This window comes from Nomascus leucogenys, chromosome 6, assembly GCF_006542625.1.
Source record: "Nomascus leucogenys isolate Asia chromosome 6, Asia_NLE_v1, whole genome shotgun sequence".
Taxonomy (NCBI): domain Eukaryota; kingdom Metazoa; phylum Chordata; class Mammalia; order Primates; family Hylobatidae; genus Nomascus; species Nomascus leucogenys.
The window spans coordinates 88,676,093-88,694,683 of record NC_044386.1 but is presented as its reverse complement, the minus strand read 5'-3'; the positions used below and the strand labels follow the sequence as shown (position 1 = coordinate 88,694,683).

The following is an 18,591-nucleotide window of genomic DNA, read 5'->3' as shown; positions in this document are numbered from 1 at the left end:
CTACAAAGAACATATTCAGGAGAGTGAGCCATCAGTGGCAAAAACTTTTAGGATGATTTAAAAACCAAAAATTGAGGCTGTTTGCAGTGGCTCATTCCTATAATCCTAGTACCTTGGGAGGCCGAGGTAGGCAGATTGCCTGAGCTCAGGAGTTCAAGACCAGCCTGGACAACATGATGAAACCCTGTCTCTACTAAAATACAAAATATTAGCCGGGTGTGGTGGCATACACCTGTAGTCCCAGCCACTCAGGAGACTGAGGCACAAGAATTCCTTGAACCTGGGAGGCAGAGGTTGCAGTGAGCTGAGACTGCACAACTGCACTGGTAACAATCACACAGAGCAAGGTGACAGGGCAAGGCTCTCTCTCCAAAAAAAAAAAAAAAAGAAAGAAAAAAGAACTTTAGGTAAAATATACAGATATAATTTACCATCTAGTTCAGTGATTGTAAATACATTTATATTCCTCTTTTTTTCCCCCTTCATTCCCCACCTCCTTCCCAGCCTCTGATAACCACCAATCTACTCTCTATATTCAAGGATGGGGGTTTTTAACCTGAGGTCCATGAAAATCCACGGATAGGCCTCAGGGAGTTTATCAAATTATAGGTTAAATTATGTGTGGGTGAGTGTATATGTGTGTGTGTGTGTCACTGGGGACAGGGGCCATGGCTTTCAACAAAGTTTCAACAGTTTCAGTGGCATCTGTGAGCCAGGAAAGGTTCAGAACCACCAGCCCCCTGCAGTGCCTGGTGAACAAGGGCAAAGCCACATTCCCAGAGTAACCTGGAGTCCAGACGGAATCCCCAGTCCAGGGCAGGATTTGTTGGCATGGCTCCAAGTGGTGGGACAAAGTCATGCTACCAGTCAGTGAATGAAGGGAGTGTCACTTCACAGAAACCTGTTTCTGCCTGACTGCCCCACCCTGGAAACTGGAAACTGGTCTGGTGGCTGGGAGAGACATTCCCTCAGCAGGCATGATCCAGGGAGAAGCGGCTCTGCAGGCTGCACTGGCCTTGCCCTCTGACTTGGGTAAAGTCCACACCCAAGGCAACCAACCCACACCAGAGGCAATGGGCCTGGATCTCATCTGCAGACCCAGGGGGATGGGTGACAGAGGGAAAGGCAACGGGAACCTGGCAGGGCCCTAAGGAGGGGTTGCCATCCATGTCACTGTGGGCCACTCAGGGTAAGCACAGGCTGGGATAATGGCCACCCCCACCCCCATCCCGTGCAACTCCCTGTGAGTCTTTCCAGGCTGGCCAGGCTTCAGGCCTGCCCCCAAGCCTCGAATACCCTCTAGCTGGCCACTTCCTTGGCAGCCTTTCAGGCCCAGCCCACAGTCGGCCTCCTCCAGGAGGGACACGGGCTCCAGTGACTCCTCTCCTGCTGCTCTCCTCCTCCCTGAACGCTCTAGCTGTAGGGAAGTGGCTGAGACCAGACTTCAGGGTCACAGTGATCTGGGTTTCAGACCTGGCTTCTCTATTCACTAACTGGTGCCCTTGAACATGTTGCTTAACTTTCTCAGCCTTGGTCTTAGCTTTCTCAGCCTTGGTCTTAGCTTTCTCAGCCTTGGTCTTAGCTTTCTCAGCCTTGGTCTTAGCTTTCTCAGCCTCTCTGTCTTTAGCTTATAAACTGCATGAAGATTAAATGAAATAATGTACATAAGGTTCTTTGCATAGAGTGTGGCTGGCAGCAAACAGCTCAATCAAAGGTCATTATTATTATTAGCTTGATTTATATCATTCTCTGATTCTTTCAAGTGTTGTCATTTTGGTAGCCACAATTTAGATTCCTGAAAGACAGGACCTGGATCTATTTTCATTATAGAAGAAGAGACTTGGCTAGGCGCGGTGGCTCACACGTGTAATCCCAGCACTTTGGGAGGCTGAGGCTGGCAGATCACCTGAGGTCAGGAATTTGAGACCAGCCTGGCCAACATGGTGAAACCCTGTCTCTACTAAAAATACAAAAAATAGCCAGGTGTGGTGGCAAGAGCCTATAATCCCAACTGCTTGGGAAGCTGAGGCAGGAGAATTGCTTGACTCTGGTAGGTGAGGGCCCTGGGAGTCTGAGATCCCAACTTGGGCGGGCATTCTATGGGGCAGCTCCCAAGGATTCAAGCATCCTCCCACCCAAAGCTGTTTGTCCCCTCACCTCTCCTTTCTCTAAAACTGTTCTTGCTGGAAAACCTCCTCTCTCCTCCCTGCAGCCACTGCCACTGGAGATGTACCCAAGTCTTCATCCCTTGCCACATGCTCTCACTTTCTCTGTTGTCAACAGGACCTAAAGCATCTTCCTGGAAGCCTCAGAGCCAACACACCTGCAGGCACTTGCTCAATATGCCTGCAGGTGAATGTTAGTGAATCTCAAAAGCACCCTAGGCACTGGGGAGACTGAGACTTCTAAATTAAACCTCCAAATGCCTCCAGGAGCTTAGAGTTTGGTAGAAAGATGACACAAATGAAAAGCTGACCATGTATAGGGACAGGAGGCTCTAAGGAGTGGAGAGAGGGGGAAAGAGCTGAATACTGTGGGGTAGATACAATGAGAAGGAGGGGCACACTAGGATGAAAGAGCGTAGAAAGCAGAGACTTTTGATGCCTAAAGTGTTTAAAAGATGCCTAAAGTGTTTAAAAGACCCACAGGTGGGCCCAGTGGCTCACACCTGTAAGCACTTTGGGAGGCTGAGGTGGGAAGATCACTTGAATCCAGGAGTTCAAGACCAGCCTGGGCAACATAGTGAGACTCCATCTCTAAAAAAATTAACAATAATAATAAAGAAATTAGCCAAGTGTGGTGGCGCATGCCTGTAGCCCCAGCTACTAGGGAGGCTGAGGCAGGAGAATCACATGAGCCTGAGGTCGAGGTTGCAGTGAGCCATGTTACTGCCTCTGCACTCAAGCCCAGGCAACAGAGCAACACCTTGTCTAAAAAAAAAACCCAGCATGATACTGTAATGGTGGAAACATGACATTAAGCATTTGTCAAAGTCCATAGAATGCACAACATAAAGCATGAGCCCTAATGTAAAGGAGGGACAATAGTTAATAATAATGCATCCATGTTGGTTCATCATACACACTAATATAAGATGTTAATAACAGGGGGTGGGGAGGGAGAGAATGGAAACTACCTTCTGCACAATTTTTCTATAAACCTACATCTGCTCTAAAACATAAAGTCTACTAAGAAAACAAAAGCCCAGGTGTGGTGGCTCACGCCTGTAATCCCAGCACTTTGGGAGGCCAAGGCAGGCAGATCACCTGAGGTCAGGAGTTTGAGACCAGCCTGGCCAACGTGGTGGCAAAACCCCGTCTCCACTAAAAATACAAAAATTGGACGGATGTGGTGGCGGGCACCTGTAATCCCAGCTAATCAGGAGTCTGAGGCAGGGAGAATTGCTTGAACCTGGGAGGCAGAGGTTGCAGCGAGCCAAGATTATGCCATTGCACTCCAGACTGTGCAAGAGAGTGAGAGTCTTATCTCAAAAAAAAAAAAAAAAAAAAAAAGACCAAGAGCTGTCAACATAAAAATCCTGCTCCCAGTTTCTTTTGATAACTCTGAAGATCTACAGCCCTGGGCTGAATTTGCACATGGAAAGAACGGGCTGCAGCCCAGGAGACACAGCTTCTTCACATAGGTACTCACCCTTGGGTTTGCTGAGGCCTCACTACTCTTGCCAGGCTTGGCTGGGAGCTTTGGGGAGTTTGGGGCCCTGGTGATAAAAGTCAGGTGTCTGATCACAGAGAAACAGACAGGCAAATTTGGCTGGCATCTTTGGAGCGCCATTTCCCAGGCACTGGAAAATGATGACATCAACGGGAAACGATGAAGAAAGTGAGGAAAACCAGGACAGTTTTCAGACAAGTTGAGTTTGATTTGCACGTATTTGCAGTTAAAAAAAAATGTGACTGCATCTTGGAGGAGAAGTTGAGGCTGCAGACACATTTCAGAGGGAGAGAAAAGTGAGTTTCAAAGCCCCAGGGAATACTTGAGGTCCCACCAAGGAGAGGAACACAGACAGGGGAGCCCAAGGGATAAGAAAAAGCCAGGTTCATGGGATGATGTGGTAGAGGTGATGATACGCGTTCACCCAGAACCTTAGTTTCCCGGACAATGGCTGTGAGTAGAAACTGCGGTGGGTGGAGAGGTAGATGAGGCTTAAGGAGACAGGAGGGGTCAGGTGTTTGGGGAGTGGTCAGGAACCAGCCAGGTGAGAGGCATCGAACTTGATAGGCTGCTTGGTTTAATGTAGTTCCGAGTTTGCACCTGCCCTGGGGCTGGTAGCAGAAATGGAGAGTGGGCAGGAATATGCTTGATCATTCATTCATTCATTCATTCATTCAGTACACATTTCCTGAATACCTACTATATGTCCAAAGCTATGGTAGGAAAGATATGGGGATGAAGAAGCAGACACAACAGTTCTAGCCCTTAGAGCTCACATTCTAGTGTAGATCTGCACTCACAATTGCCACACGGCACATCTAATAGTAAAGCAGTGGTTATTGCAGACTCACTGTGCACCTGGCTGCAGGCCCAGGTGTGTGCTCGTTCTCTCTGCAAGAGAAACAAACATTCCAGGGTGCTGTGGCCGCCTGACCTATAAGGGTGATGCAGCTGCCTGGGGATAGACAGTGCTTAAAAAATAGTGATTATGCCTCTAGGGGAACACAGAGGAGGGCATTATGCTAAGGAGTCAGGGGAGACTTCTTGAAGAAATGAAGCTTGGGGCCAGGCGCGGTGGCTCACGCCTGTAAGCCCAGCACACTGGGAGGCTGAGCTGGGTGGATCACCTGAGGTCAGGAGTTCGAGACCAGCCTGGCCAACATGGCAAAACCCTGTCTCTACTAAAAATACAAAAATTAGCCAGACATGGTGGTGGGCACCTGTAGTCCCAGCTACTTGGGAGGCTGAAGCAGGAGAATCACTTGAGCCTGGGAGGCAGAGATTGCAATGAGCCGAGATTGCCCCACTGCACTCCAGCCTGGGCAACAGAGCAAGACTCTACCTCAGAAAAAAAGAAATGAAGCTTGGGATAAGTCTTGAAGAGTCAACAGGAGTGCCACAGCTATGGGGGAGAGCTGAGGGTATAGCAGGACAGGGCCATGGAGGTAGGAAGAGGGTGTGCCATTCGAGGACCCGTCTGTAGTTCAGCGCGGAAGTACGCAGGGTATGGAGTGGCAGGAGGTCAGAGTGGAGCCCAGAAAACAGAGGCCAGATGAAGAATTGGTGTGAGCTGCATATGAATGGGGCGAGAATGAATGCTCTAGTGGGACTGGGAAAAGAGGACCTGAGCCTCAGGGATGGTGATGAGACAGAGGCTGGCCACCCCAATTGTGGTGGCAAGGAGAATGCTGAAGAGTGAATGCAGACTAATTTCAAACCCTGGCTCCATCATTTACTGTGTGCCCTTGGACAGATTCCTTAATCTCTAAGTTTCTAATCACTTGAATGAGGATCATAAAAGTTTCAACGGCTCTGGTGAGGATGAATACCCATGGTATCTACCAGATGACAAGGACTCAATAAAAAGCTATTATCACCATTGCATTTTAAGCTGTCTCAGGTCTGCATTAATGCTCTCTCCGGTGCCTTCTGGCCTTGGTTTATAAAACTGCTTGAAAACAGACTGTTTCTCCTCCAGCTCTGACCCACCTCCCTGGCTGAAGCCGTGGCAAATGGGCACTCCCTGTGTGAGGATGGCAGGGGGTTGCCATGGTGACCTCCCAGCTTGGCTTAGGACTCTGAGTGTACTGAGCCTTTTTTCTTTTTTCTTTTTTTTCTTTTTGCCCTAGCTATCCCAGCTATTGTAAATATTTACTGCTAGGCGATTATTACATATCTGAAAAAGCTGAATGATATTTCCTAGCACATTGCAGAGAAAAATGGAAAACAATCCACATTTCTGGCAACAGAGAACTGGCTGGGTAACTTACGGCACATCCATGCAAAACTGTACCGTGGGGCTATTAAAAATGGTACAGATCTGTGGTAACTGACAGGTAACAGTGTCATGACAAGTTGTTAAATGAAAAAAAGCAGGTTATAGAACAGCCTAAATCTCATAATACTGTCTATATAAAATGGTGCTACATTTAACTGCTCTGTATTTATGAACAGAAGAAGATTTAGAAGGCTATTCATTGTGGCTCTCTCTAGATGGTAGTGGTAGATCAGCAAATCTAGGGATTTGCTTTACTCTTTCTCCTTTTCTGTAACAACAGGGTTTGCCCACAATGAGCATGTATATTCTTTTTTCTTTTTCTTTCTTTCTTTTAACCCAATGCTATTAGAAGAAAATAAATGAATGAGTCCTCTAACTCTTGGCCAGTCTTAAAGGGATTAATTGTGTCAGCCAGCCCATGGGTTGCAAATGCTGGCATTTGCTTGTACACCCACCTGAGAAGGTCACAGGTGAGCCTTACCCTATGTGCCCCCATCCTGCCTGCTGGCCCAGGAGCACCACTGGCCATTCAGGGGAGCTGGGGACCAAGTCCTAAAGCCTAACAGCTCATGCATTTGGAAAAGCCACCCCATTTCCCGGAGCCAAAGGCGTAAAGAGGAGGATCCCTCCCTCACCACCATAGGTGAAGGTGGAGGCCAGTGGGAGCACTCTCACTGGGAGCATGGCAGAGGCCATCTGTTAGTAGACCTATATCAAGCACTCACTGTGAGCCAGCCTCTGTGTTATCCCTGGAGACTCATGGAGATCCAGGCAGACTCTTGGCCTAGTGGACAGAGGGCTCCAGGAAGGGCTTGGAAATCCAAATCCTCCTCATTGTTCCTGCAAGGTTCTGTTCTCCTGCCCCATGGTCCACACTTTATGTTCAAACAAGAAAATAGTGCAGTCCCCAGCAGTAGGTCCTGGAAAACTCCACTCCTTAACATATCCCCAAGCCCTCGGCAGTCCCCCAGCCCCACCTCCCACCAGCCTTGCCATATGCCTGCCCACCTCTCATCTCGGTCCTTAGTGCACCAGGAACTTCCCACCCCCATGCGCTCTTTGTGCTTGCTATTTGCACTAGATGAGACATCTCTTCCTCCATCTTCTCTTCTTGATGAAATAATTCCTCCTCCTCTTCTTCTTCTTCTTCTTCTTCTTCTGCTTCTGCTTCTGCTTCTTCCTCTCCTCTTCCTCTTCTTCTTCTTCCTCTTCTCCTTCTTTTTTTTTTTTTTTTTTGAGACAAGGTCTCACTCTGTCACCCAGCCTGGAGTGCAGTGGTGCAAACACAGCTCACTGCAGCCTCGACACCCTGGGCTGAAATGATCCTCTCACCACAGCCTCCCTCCTGAGTAGCTTGGACCACAGGCAGACGCCACAATGCCTGGCTAGGCTTTTTTTGTTTTTTATTTTTGTTTTTTTTTTTTTGAGATGGAGTCTCCCTCTGTCACCCAGGCTGGAGTGCAGTGGTGCGATCTCAGCTCATTGCAGCCTCCGCCTCCTGGGTTCAAGCAATTCTCCTGTCTCAGCCTCCCGAGTAGCTGGGATTACAGGTGCCTGCCACCGTGCCCAGCTGATTTTTGTATTTGTAGTAGAGACGGGGTTTCACCATGTTAGCCAAGGTTGGCCAGGCTGGTCTCGAACTCCTGACCTCAGGTGATCTGCCTGTCTTGGCCTCCCAAAGTGCTGGGATTACAGACATGAGCCATCGCACCCAGCCCTGACTAGTTTTTAATTTTTTTTTTTTGTAGAAATGGGGTCTCGCTATGTTGCCCAGGCTGGTCTTGGAACTCCTGGGCTCAAGTGACCCTCCCACCTTGGCCTCCAAAAGTGCTGGGATTATAGGCATGAGCCACCAGTCTTCTTGACAAAATTCTTCCTTTCCTTATGACTAAACGCAAATGTCACTTGTTCTATAATGCTTTCTAGGGCAAAATCAGCTTCCACTCTCTTCTGGGTTCCACTACAAGGATATCTATCATTTCATTTGCAAACTTCAGTTAGATGCCAGTGTCCTGGTTTTCATCAGGTCAAGACAGACCGAGCATGTCTTGGTCATTGCTGTGCCCATGGTGCCCAGCCCAGGAACACTGTCCAGTGTTCCTGTTCAATGAATGACTGTTTGCTGAGCCACTGAATGACTTCTGCTGTCCACTGCACTCTGAGCCCTAGAGGCAGGGTCTGGCCCGGTTGTCTGGCATCTTCTACACAGTGGTTGCCACGCTGTGTTCACGAAAACTGCACTTCACTGCCAAAATTATACATCTGTTTGGTCCGAAGATATTTATTTCAGAAGCTTAAACATCAGAAATCTCAAACAAACTAATTGTAAAACAAAATGTAGGAGACAACTGGGAAAATGTGAACATTTGCTCTTTTATGATAATGAGGAATTATCCATTCTTAAGGTACAGTAATAGCACTGTGGTTATGTGTTTTATTGGGCCATTTTCCTTTGGAGATGTATACTGAAGTAATTGCAGATAAAATGATATGATATCTCAGATCGGCTGTAACAGAATCTGGTGGGGATCCAGGGGACTGAGTAAGAGTACAGATGAAAAACACTGGCCATGAGTTGATAATTGCTGGAGCCAGGCATGGAAATTAATCTACTAATCTCCCAATCTTTGTATATGTTTTGAAAAAGAGAGAATAACAATGTCAGAAAAAACCCTGAAATATGAAATATGCCTTTTGAGTCCTACTCAGACGTTGCATGCGTATAGACAAAGCAAAACTCTGCTGCAAGAATAATTATCACTCTATTCACAGACTTTCCTAACATGTGGGATATCAACATGACAGTTTTGAAACTGATACAGGAAGTGTGCATCAGAATCTCCATCTGAACAAGATAAAACCAAAGAACTTAAAGGCAAATCGGAAATGCTTTAGAAACAAAAATCGTGGCTCCTTATAAATAAAAGACGGCAGTCTCTGAAAAAAAGCCAAAAGGCCTTCTCAGCAGAAAATATTCGAAGATATCACACAAATATATCTTCTCACTATTCCCCAACTAGGGTAGAGTCAGGAAAAGCTTTTTCTAGGAAATTTTACAGGGAAAAAAACATACTTGTGACATAATGATATTGCCAACATCCTTTGATTTTAAATTTCTGCTTTAAAAGGGATCAAATAGTATCCCTTCTTGAACTTTCCATGACTGAATTTTGAGTTTTTGAGGTGGATAGGTTTTAATGTTTTGAATATTTCATTTTTGTTTATTTTATCTGCTAACATAGACCAGAATGAGAATGTGTATTTTTCTAAGTCAACCTTTATTGGAATTCTAAAGCATTTTTATATTTAAAATTATTAAATATTTGGGTTTCCTGTTTTACATTTTTTAAATACCTTTTTGTAAAATGCAAATACTGATTTCAGCATTATATGATATGCATATTATCGGCCCTGGTGATCTTACTCCAGCATGTAATAACTATTTCCATGTATTGTCAGAGCTGGAAGGGGATGCTAGGCACCTCTCTGGATGGACATCAGAACCACCCAGTAAGTAAAAAAATACTAGTGCCCAGGCCCAACCCTAGCTCATTTAAATCCAGCTCACCAAGGGTCGGGGAGGGGAAGTGGGACCCACGTCAGTGACTGTAAAGCTGGTCCCAGGTAAGAGGAGCAGAGCCCACCTGGAGCCAGTCTGCTGCTGAGCCCTGTAGATCTAGCACCAGGGTGCCGAACGCCAGCCTGGGCTCTTTCTGGCTCTATGCTACCCAGCTAGTTGGCCTCCAGGGTGGGTGCAGCAGGCGGGGTCCTCCCCCAAGGCTGGGAAAGGGCGAAGCCCCTGCCAGGCTGATGGAAGGTGACTCCAGGCCCTGACTGTTGGGTTCCCCTCACCCCAACAGGGAAGCCTCTGGCCGCTGGGGAAGGCGAGATCCTATCTCCACCCTGCTCTCAAGCTTCTAATCTGATCAGAAATTTGAAGTCTGAGATAGAGCTGCCAGCTTGTGGAAGCCAGCCCAGACCGCAGAGGAAGGAAAGGAAGGAGACCCAGAGAAGACCTGGGCCGAGGGTGAGTGCCTTCACACGTCCAGGGGCAGCAGGCTGGGAACCTGGAGGAGGCCATGCAACCCCTGAGAGCAGACCCAAGACCCCCAGACAAGAGCTTTTAGGAGATAGGCTTCATTCAGCTCAACCCACAGAGGCAAGGCACCGCTCCCACCCGCATGCTGCTCCATGGGCACTGAGCTCCCTGCTCCAAAAACGTCCAGATCGAGTCTAAGGTTCTAACCCTGGGAAGAGGTGAGGACTGGTTAAAGCTAGGGTAGAGACAGGAGCCTGGAAACCTCTCGGCAGCAAGTGCCAAGCCCGGCTGTGTTTCCAAATAACCTAGAGGCTTGTCAGAACCCAGAGCCGCCAAGGTGGGCCTACCTCCAACCTTCTGAATGAGGGTCCCTTGGGGTGCTGCCTGGGGGTCACCCTGTTATCAAGCTCCAGTGGTGAGTCCCACGCTCAGCCCAGGGAGGGAACAGCTGCTCTGAGCTGTGCTCGTTCGGGTCACATGGCCTAGAATCCGTTTGGGAGACAAGACACTCACTACCAAAAGCAAGCAGAAGTACAAGGAGCTGGGGACCCACAGAGCAGTCCCCCTTATCCATGGCTTCAGTTTTTGGGGTTTCAGTCACCTGCAGTCAACGGTGGTCCAAAAATAGGTATTACAGTACAATAGGATATTTTGAGAGAGTCAGAGGAGAGACCGCATTCATATATATATATATATATACTTTTTTTTTTTTTTTTTTAATGGAGTCTCGCTCTGTCGCCCAGGCTGGAGTGCAGTGGCACGATCTCGGCTCACTGCAACCTCCGCCTCCCGGCTTCAAGCTTTTCTCACACCTCAGCCTCCCAGGTAGCTGGGATTAAAGGTGTCTCCCACCACACCTAGCTAACTTTTGTATTTTTATTAAAGACAGGGTTTCCCCATGTTGGGCAGGCTGGTCTCAAACTCCCAACCTTAGGTGGTGATCCCTAAATTCAATACCACATCTCTGCAGTGAGTGTGTGCTCAGTGCTGGGATCCGAGCTGGGCAGAGTGTCAGAAATGTTGGCTGCCCTCAAAGAGAACCCCATCTTTCTGAGGAGACAGACATACCCAGTGGACCACGAGCAGGTAACAGGAGAGAGGGAGACAGACATCTCTGAGGGATCACCTCCCTCCACCTGGCTGTTAAACAGGTGTCTCAAACATGACATGGCTGCAGCTGAGTCATTATCTGACACCAAATCCTGCCTTGTGCTTCGAACAAGCTACCCACTCTGCTTCGAGATGCATTCCTTGCCTGCCTAGACAATTCCACCACACCATCTGTCCCAGCCCGAGCCCCACTTCATCAGCCTCCAGTGCACCCCTCTTCTTTGAGCCCCTGCTGCAGCTCAGGCTGGCTGGGTGCTCCCAGAGCACACCAGTGGCCCTCTGGATGGCAGGGCTCCTGCCTTGCTCACTGCTGGGTCCTCGCAATTAAACATTGCCCAACGTATGGGATAGCACTCAGAAAAGATCTGCCTGGTGGCTCGGAGAAGTTCAGAGAAGAAAGCCTGAGCAAGGATGCTGGTGCAGTCAGGGCAGGCTCCTGGTGGAGGCAGTGCTTTAGGTGGATACCAAAGCGGCTGAGGACTTGCTTTGGCAGAGGAGGGAACGATGTCCCCAGGGACAGCAGAGGTGCAAGGCAGGGAGGCAGGCGGCAGAAGGCAAGCAGGGAGGCCTGCTGGTGCTAAGCTCGGAGAGGCAAGAGGTGGGAGCGCAGCATGGGGAGAAGGGGAAAGGAGGGTGGGCACGTGGAGAAGGCCATGACATAGCACTCCGGGTGCATTTCAATGCCAGGCCAGTGAGGGACCGTCCAGGGAGCCACTGCACCTCCCTAGATGATTTGCATTTGTGGGAAGCTTTTCTAGCAATCATTAACTCTGAGCTTCACCCGCTGGGACCAGGGGGATTGTAAATCTATAAAGCTGTAGGTGAGCCATTTCACGTAATCATTACCCAAAGAGCACACCTCACAGGTGAGGGGAAAATGGTCAGGGCAGCCAAGCAGCCAGGGAGATGTGAACTGGCAGAGGGAAGAAGGCTGCATGGACCTGGGTAGGGCGGTGGACCGGCATGGGCCCAGACCCTCAGCAGAGACTGGAGGGTACTAGAGGTCAGAGAAGGACGCAGGGCCCAGATGGGAAAGGGCGTGTCTTGTAAGTGGCCCCACAGCCAGTGGGGAGCTTAGATGGGGTGGGGGAGCCTGGGCGGATGCCCCTGCCTGCATAATGTCCAACCAATCCCCCTGGTGTGTATGGCATTTGGGCTCCAGAGTCAGCTCACCCGGGCTTTGAGTCCCGAAGCCCCTCTGGGCCTCACTTTCCTCCCTTGTGAAATGGAGATGATGATGTTTGATTTGAAACACCACTACTGAGCGCTCAGTCTATTCTCAACCCCTTATGGGCTGGGCGCAGTGGCTCACGCCTGTAATCCCAGCACTTTGGGGGCTGAGGCGAGCGGATCACCTGAGGTCAAGAGCTCCAGACGAGCCTGGCCAACATGGTGAAACCCCGTCTCTACTAAAAATACAAAAATTAGCCAGGCCTAGTGGCGTGCACCTGTAATCCCAGCTACTTGGGAGACTGAGGCAGGAGAATTGCTTGAACCCAGGAGGCGGGCATTGCAGTGAGCCGAAATCCCACCACTGCGCCCAGCCTGGGCGACAGAGCAAGACTTCATCTCAAAATAAATAAATAAATAAACCCCTTATGGGCATTTTACACCCCACTTAATTTTCACAGCATCTCTTTAGGTGGACACTTTTATAATCCCCAGAGCAACTACTTCTTTGGGGTGTTTCAAGCATTAGTAAGTGTAAGCCCCATGTGTAAGCCCTTGATGCATAGCCGGGACTCAAAAAGAGCAACTGTCATTCTAACTTATGACCAGGGACATGCCTTCTCTGGCCTGTCCCAGGCTACAAGATAAAACGGAAAATGTATTCTCCTTCCTTCTTGCTAGGACATTATTTTTCCTGCTAACCCAATATCATAAGTAACACATTTCACAACATTCGAATGCAGTGGTGGATTAAAAGCCCCAGTGGCTGAAATGTGACACAAGGCATGTGTCACATTTTTAATTCTAGCATTAAAATAATTCTGGCATTATTAAGCACAGGCTTTTTTTAAAAGGGTTGAGGCAAAATGCATTATTTAAAACCTTATGGCTAGGCGCGGTGGCTCATGCCTGTAATCCCAGAACCTTGGGAGACCGAGGCAGGCGGATCACCTGTGGTCAGGAACTCCAGATCAGCCTGGCCAACATGGCAAAACTCCATCTCTACTGAAAATACAAAAACTAGCTGGGCGTGGTGGAGCACACCTATAATTCCAGCTATTCTGGAGACTGAGGCTTGAGAATCACTTGAACCCAGGAGGCAGAGGTTGCAGAGAGCCAAGGTCACACCATTGCACTCCAACCTGGCAACAGACAGAGACTCTGTCTCAAAAAAATAAAAAAATAAAAAACTCTATGAATAATGAGATTAACAGTTCATCTAAATCAGCCCCCGAGAACGTGCAGCCTGAGCTCAGAAGGTGTAAATAGTAAGCCCTCCGCCTTCCCTGAGCCTTCACTGCCCAGGACCACCTCTGAGGCTCCAGGCTGGCCTTGAGCTCCTGACCCAAGGACTGCCCCGAGCCCAAGGGGAAGGAAGCGGCATGGGACTGGCAAGTGCATGACAGTGGAGGGGCTGGAGGGGAAGACTCTTACTACAGCTGTCCCTAAACCCAGGTAGTCCCTGCCCCCCAGAGCTCCAACTGCCATTGCTTGTCATGGGAAATGATTCACTTTGCCCAGGGAGAAAACGCAGGGCCTCTATATGAAAAGTGAGAAGAAAAGAAATCACTTCCATAGTTTAGACACCTCTCCCAAACACGTGTCCCTGGGTATGTGAGGTGGAAAGTGCCGGTCAAGGTGAAACACACTTGGAGATAGGTCCTTGTATTTCTTGGCACAGGAATGTCACTCAGGGCTGGCTGTGGTAAGAAAGTAAGGCTGGGTAAAAAGGTGGAAAAGCCGTCACCTCTGCAGTGTGAGTCAGGGGCCAGCCCCTATGCCCTGAGACTGGAGATTTCCCCATTCGAGACCCATTTCCTTGGGTCTTCAAGGATGCTGGAAAACCTGAAGATGTGCTGATGCTTTGGGGAGAGGGGAGGTGTTGTGGGGATTCACTGGAATTATTAGAGCAAACTTTTCTTTTCTTTTATTATTCATGCAAAGACCCAGATCTTCCTCCCCGAACAAAGCGAATTCATTTCCTCAATAATTGGCAACCATTGATGCTGCAGGGGACACATGAGAGCAGAAGGGGTGGAGTGGAAGGGCAGAGAACGCAGTAGCAGTCGTGTGTGAAAGCCCATCGTAAACAGTCTGTGGGGAAAGGAGCTCTGGGCAAGGATTCCTAAGACGTGGTTCAAGTCTGACTTGAGCTGTCCCCTGAGAAGCCCAAGGGATTCTGCACAAGCTGCACACCCTTCAGTTTCCTCATCCCAGGCTGAGAAAATAGATATGACCACTCCTGCTCTGCTCTCCAGAGTGGTCCCTAAGATCACATTTAATAGAGCGCCCGGCACCAGCAGGTGCCCAGACAGCGATGCTGAAGGCACAACCAGGCACAGCCCAGGCACATGAAACCCTTCGGCTCCCCCAAAGCCGGAGTTGTCTAACCCCCTAGAGACCCGATGCAGCCTCTGTTCTTCTCATACCTGCAGGACACTGGAACAAAGCCATCTTTCATAGAACAAGACCCACCTTATCAGGAGAGCTGTTTTCCCTTTGAAAGTCAAATCTGAGGCCTTGAGACAATGCGGGGTGTTTCCAGGACACCAGGCCTGGTGGAGGAGGCCCAGCCAGAGGCTCCCTCTCCTCCCCAGCACACTGCCCAGCCAGCCTGCAAGAGCATGGCTGGAATTCACCTCCTCAGACTCCTCCTCTGTTCTTTTCAGGCCTTTAAGGTAATCCTGAGGGTGTGAAGCAAAGACTTTATCATCCATGGGAGGGAATGGTCCAGATACCTAAAGGCAAAAATGATGCATCCAGAAGAGAGGCCAGGTAGGAATCCAAGGCCCAGAGATGTTGAGTGGCTGCTCAGGACCACACAGCGAGCTGATCACGGGTCCAGAGGCCATGGTCTTGCTAAGCTACACCCAGAAGTAATGTTCCAGCAACTGGGCATCTGGAACTGCCTCTAGGACAAAGGGAAGATTAAACCAAACCAGACTAGGAGGGACAGGAGGGAGAAGGGCCACTGGGCCAGTCACTTTCCCTTCCTGCTTGGTTAAGCCCATGCTTAAGCCAAATTTTCATCCTCCTGCACAAAATTTCCTTTTGTTTTCCACTTACAATTTGTAAAAAATGATTAGTCAGGTTCTAGAAAGGATGTGTACCAAAAACACCGAAGAAATGAACTATTGACATCCTCTATTTCAGAAACGGAAGCCCTCCTCTCGGAACTCCCTGCTCCTTATCACTCCCTTTCAGCAAGCCAGGATTCCAGGCAGGAGGCATTGGTGAGCCCTGATCTGGGAGAACGGTTGTTCCCTGCCATGGGGTGCTTGGGGAGGCGGCTGTGAAGGAACTTCAGTCCCTCACAGAAAAGCAAGGTCCCTGAGTCCACCCACTCCCCACCCTGCCCATCTAGTTTGCAGCCCCCCCCAGGACTCCCCAGCAGGCAGAGTGGGGGCGACATTCACAGACCCCCACCATCACTGTTGGCAGGAACTCCATTGCCTCCTGTCCCTTTCCTTCTTAGGTGGCTCACCTGCTCACCTGTCACCCCGCAACCCCAGGGTGACCAGTCGCCATCCACTGGCCACCCTGAAGGGCTGACACTCAATCTCCCCTTGGGGACACCTGGCTCTGTAGAGTGCCGGAAATGGGGCCTCCTTGGTGGACTTCCTTTTCTCTTCCTTCCCCTTTCCTACCTTTTCTAGAGGTACTGTCTGCTCGAGCTCTTCCTTTTTTCAAGAAATCTTCTCTGCCAACCACAGCCCATCTAGGTTCCCTTTATTTATTTATTTATTTATTTATTTATTTGGTTGTTGTTGCTGCTGTTTTTGAGACAGAGTCTCACTCTGTTGCCCAGGCTGGAGTGCAGTGGTGCAATCACAGCTCACTGCAGCTTCAGCTCCCTGGGCCCAAGTGATCCTTCCACCTCAGCCCCCTTGAGTAGCTGGAACTACAGGCACACACCACCATGCCCAGCTAATTTTTAAAATTTTGTAAAAATGGGGGTCTCACTATGTTGCCCAGGCTGGTCTCAAACGCTTCAGCTCAAGGGATCCTCCCTCCTTGGCCTCTGAAAGTGTTTGGATTTTACAGGCTTGAGACACTGTGCCTGGCTGGGTTCCCTTATTCTCTGCTTTGGCAATGGGGACTATAAGCCATATCAGGGAGTCATGACAGGGTCTTTACTGGGGAGGTAAAACACATACAACAAAGGTTTAAGATCCATGCCGCCTGGCCCAGTTCAGGGTTCGTGAGAACTAGGCAAGCACTTGCTGAATATGAGATGACTTCCCCACAAATTCCACTCTCAAAAAGGTAAATAACTGTGTAAGCAACAATACAAGAGAAATTCCAAGGTAGCACGAGGAATTGCCAAGTAGGTGCATGCGTTTGTGAACTTCCCATGGATTTACTGATTTATAGCACATAGGACTGTGACCTAGGCCAGCATTATTAGAACGGGCAAATCCCCACCCCCCAAAAAGAGTCTCTGCCATTTGAGACAGTGTGGAACAAGGCCTCAAGTTTCAGTACAGCAATGCCAACACCCATCATCCAACCAGTGTTGCTCGAGTCTTCATGCTTTAAAGACTTTTTGGTCTTCCAGTTTCTTTTTTTTTTTTCTCAAGTCAAATGCCCCTGGAAAGTCAGAAGCAGTCACCAAGTATGGGCAGCTGATCCTGGGGGAGGGTGGGGGACTGGGCGGGAGAAGGAGGGTTTTCATGGGGCGGAAGAAGGCACCAAGAGGGCTGAGGCTCACTTCAGATAGGAGGGAAGTTCCCCTGCTGCTGTAACAAGCAGAAGAGAGAGAAGAGGATGACTTTTTCCAGGGTTGAAGGGCAAAGTCAGATGATTGAGCTCAGCCAGGAATGGGGTTTTGTTAATGTGGTAACCAAAAGGTAGCAGGGTAAGGGGTTTACTGTATAGCAAGAGTCAAGTTGGACCTAATGCAAGGTTGGAACACACATCTAGGTCCTTCATCATAGGCATCTTCAAGCCCCACTCTGAGCCCCCAGAAGGAGTTACCACAAAATCAATCATTCTTGGAAAGAAAGATTCTGTTTTCAAAAAGCATCTGCAGGCTCCACCCTACCTCTTGGACCCTATCGCCCCTGCCTCCTCTATACACCATCAGATTAACCTCCTCATTGTAGATTTTCTTCCAGCCTCCTTCAGTTCTGATTGCTGTCCTCCTGGACACCCAAACACACCCACACACTTCCCTGCACCCCCCAGCTTGCTCCTGCCATTCCCACTACAAGGCATCTCCTCATCTCCATTCTTCAAAATCCATCTGCCCAGCCCACCTCCTCCAGGAAGTCTTCCTGGAGAGCTTGATTTTTTAACCACTCATGCTCTGATGGCTCTGGAGCATCACTGGGCCTGCAGTTTATTGACCCTTACATTCTATTCCTGTTTGAGGGTCCTTTGTGGTCTCAATTGTACCTGCAGGATTTTAACTGATGGAGGCAACTGAGTGATAACAGAGAGAGGCAGTGCTGCTGAAAGAAGAATGTATTACCTGCATTTCCTAAGAGGAAGGGCCACACCAAACCCAGTGTGTGGATGCAGGGGAATCACCAGGCTTTGGTCAGTGAGCGGGAAGCCTCGGTCAGATCCTTTATTGGGTTTCAAGGGGAAAAGCACAGCAGGGCAGGTTGAGCAGGTTAGGAATGGCTAGTTTAAATAACCCCTGTGGGCACTGGGGCATAGAGGCTGTCCCAACTCATTTGGTACCTCGGCCTGGGTGACTAAGGGCAGGGAAAGATTGGCAGGGTGCAACAGAGTTAGATAAGGAAGTGATTCAGAGCATGGATTTTAAGTTGCAGGGGAGATGGAAACAACTTGGGCTGATTGTTTGGCCCTGTGACTAACAAATGCCATACAAACAAATACAAAATCTAAGCAAACGTCAGAACACCATCCACTCACTTCCCTCATCTAACTCAGGTTCCAGGCTTCATCAGTCCAATCACTCTCGCTACATCAGTGAACTCTCTCACCCCTCTAACTTTTGCTCTCTCGTGAACACAGCCCCTTCCCTAGATGAACTCACGATCTCCTTCACTCTTTCAATGTGTAGCCATCCAATTCCTGGCACACAGCTGCCTCTTCCCTCCTTTCTACCTGTCATGACAGCGAGGTATCTCCCTTCCTGCCTAAGGACAAGCCCTGGTTCATTCTGGAACTCACCTAAATGCTTCCTCAGGGACCTCCGTATCAGAGATCCCCTCTCTAGTGAATCTCTTCCATCAATACTCATAATTCTTAAAAAACAGCAGTAACAGCAATAATAATAATAATAATAATATAATAATGAATCGCTGACCAGATGGGTAAGGGGAAAATGTATAATGTATATTCCAAAGAC

The 18,591-nt window shown here is 49.0% G+C and overlaps 1 non-coding gene across 1 annotated transcript; it reads left to right on the top strand.

The window, feature by feature from the left end:
* Positions 1-4,513: 4,513 nt before the first annotated feature.
* LOC115835759 lies at positions 4,514-4,641 on the top strand. The gene has a single exon (XR_004030780.1). It is a non-coding gene; the product is annotated as a small nucleolar RNA SNORA77 (small nucleolar RNA).
* The last annotated feature ends 13,950 nt before the right edge of the window (positions 4,642-18,591 follow it).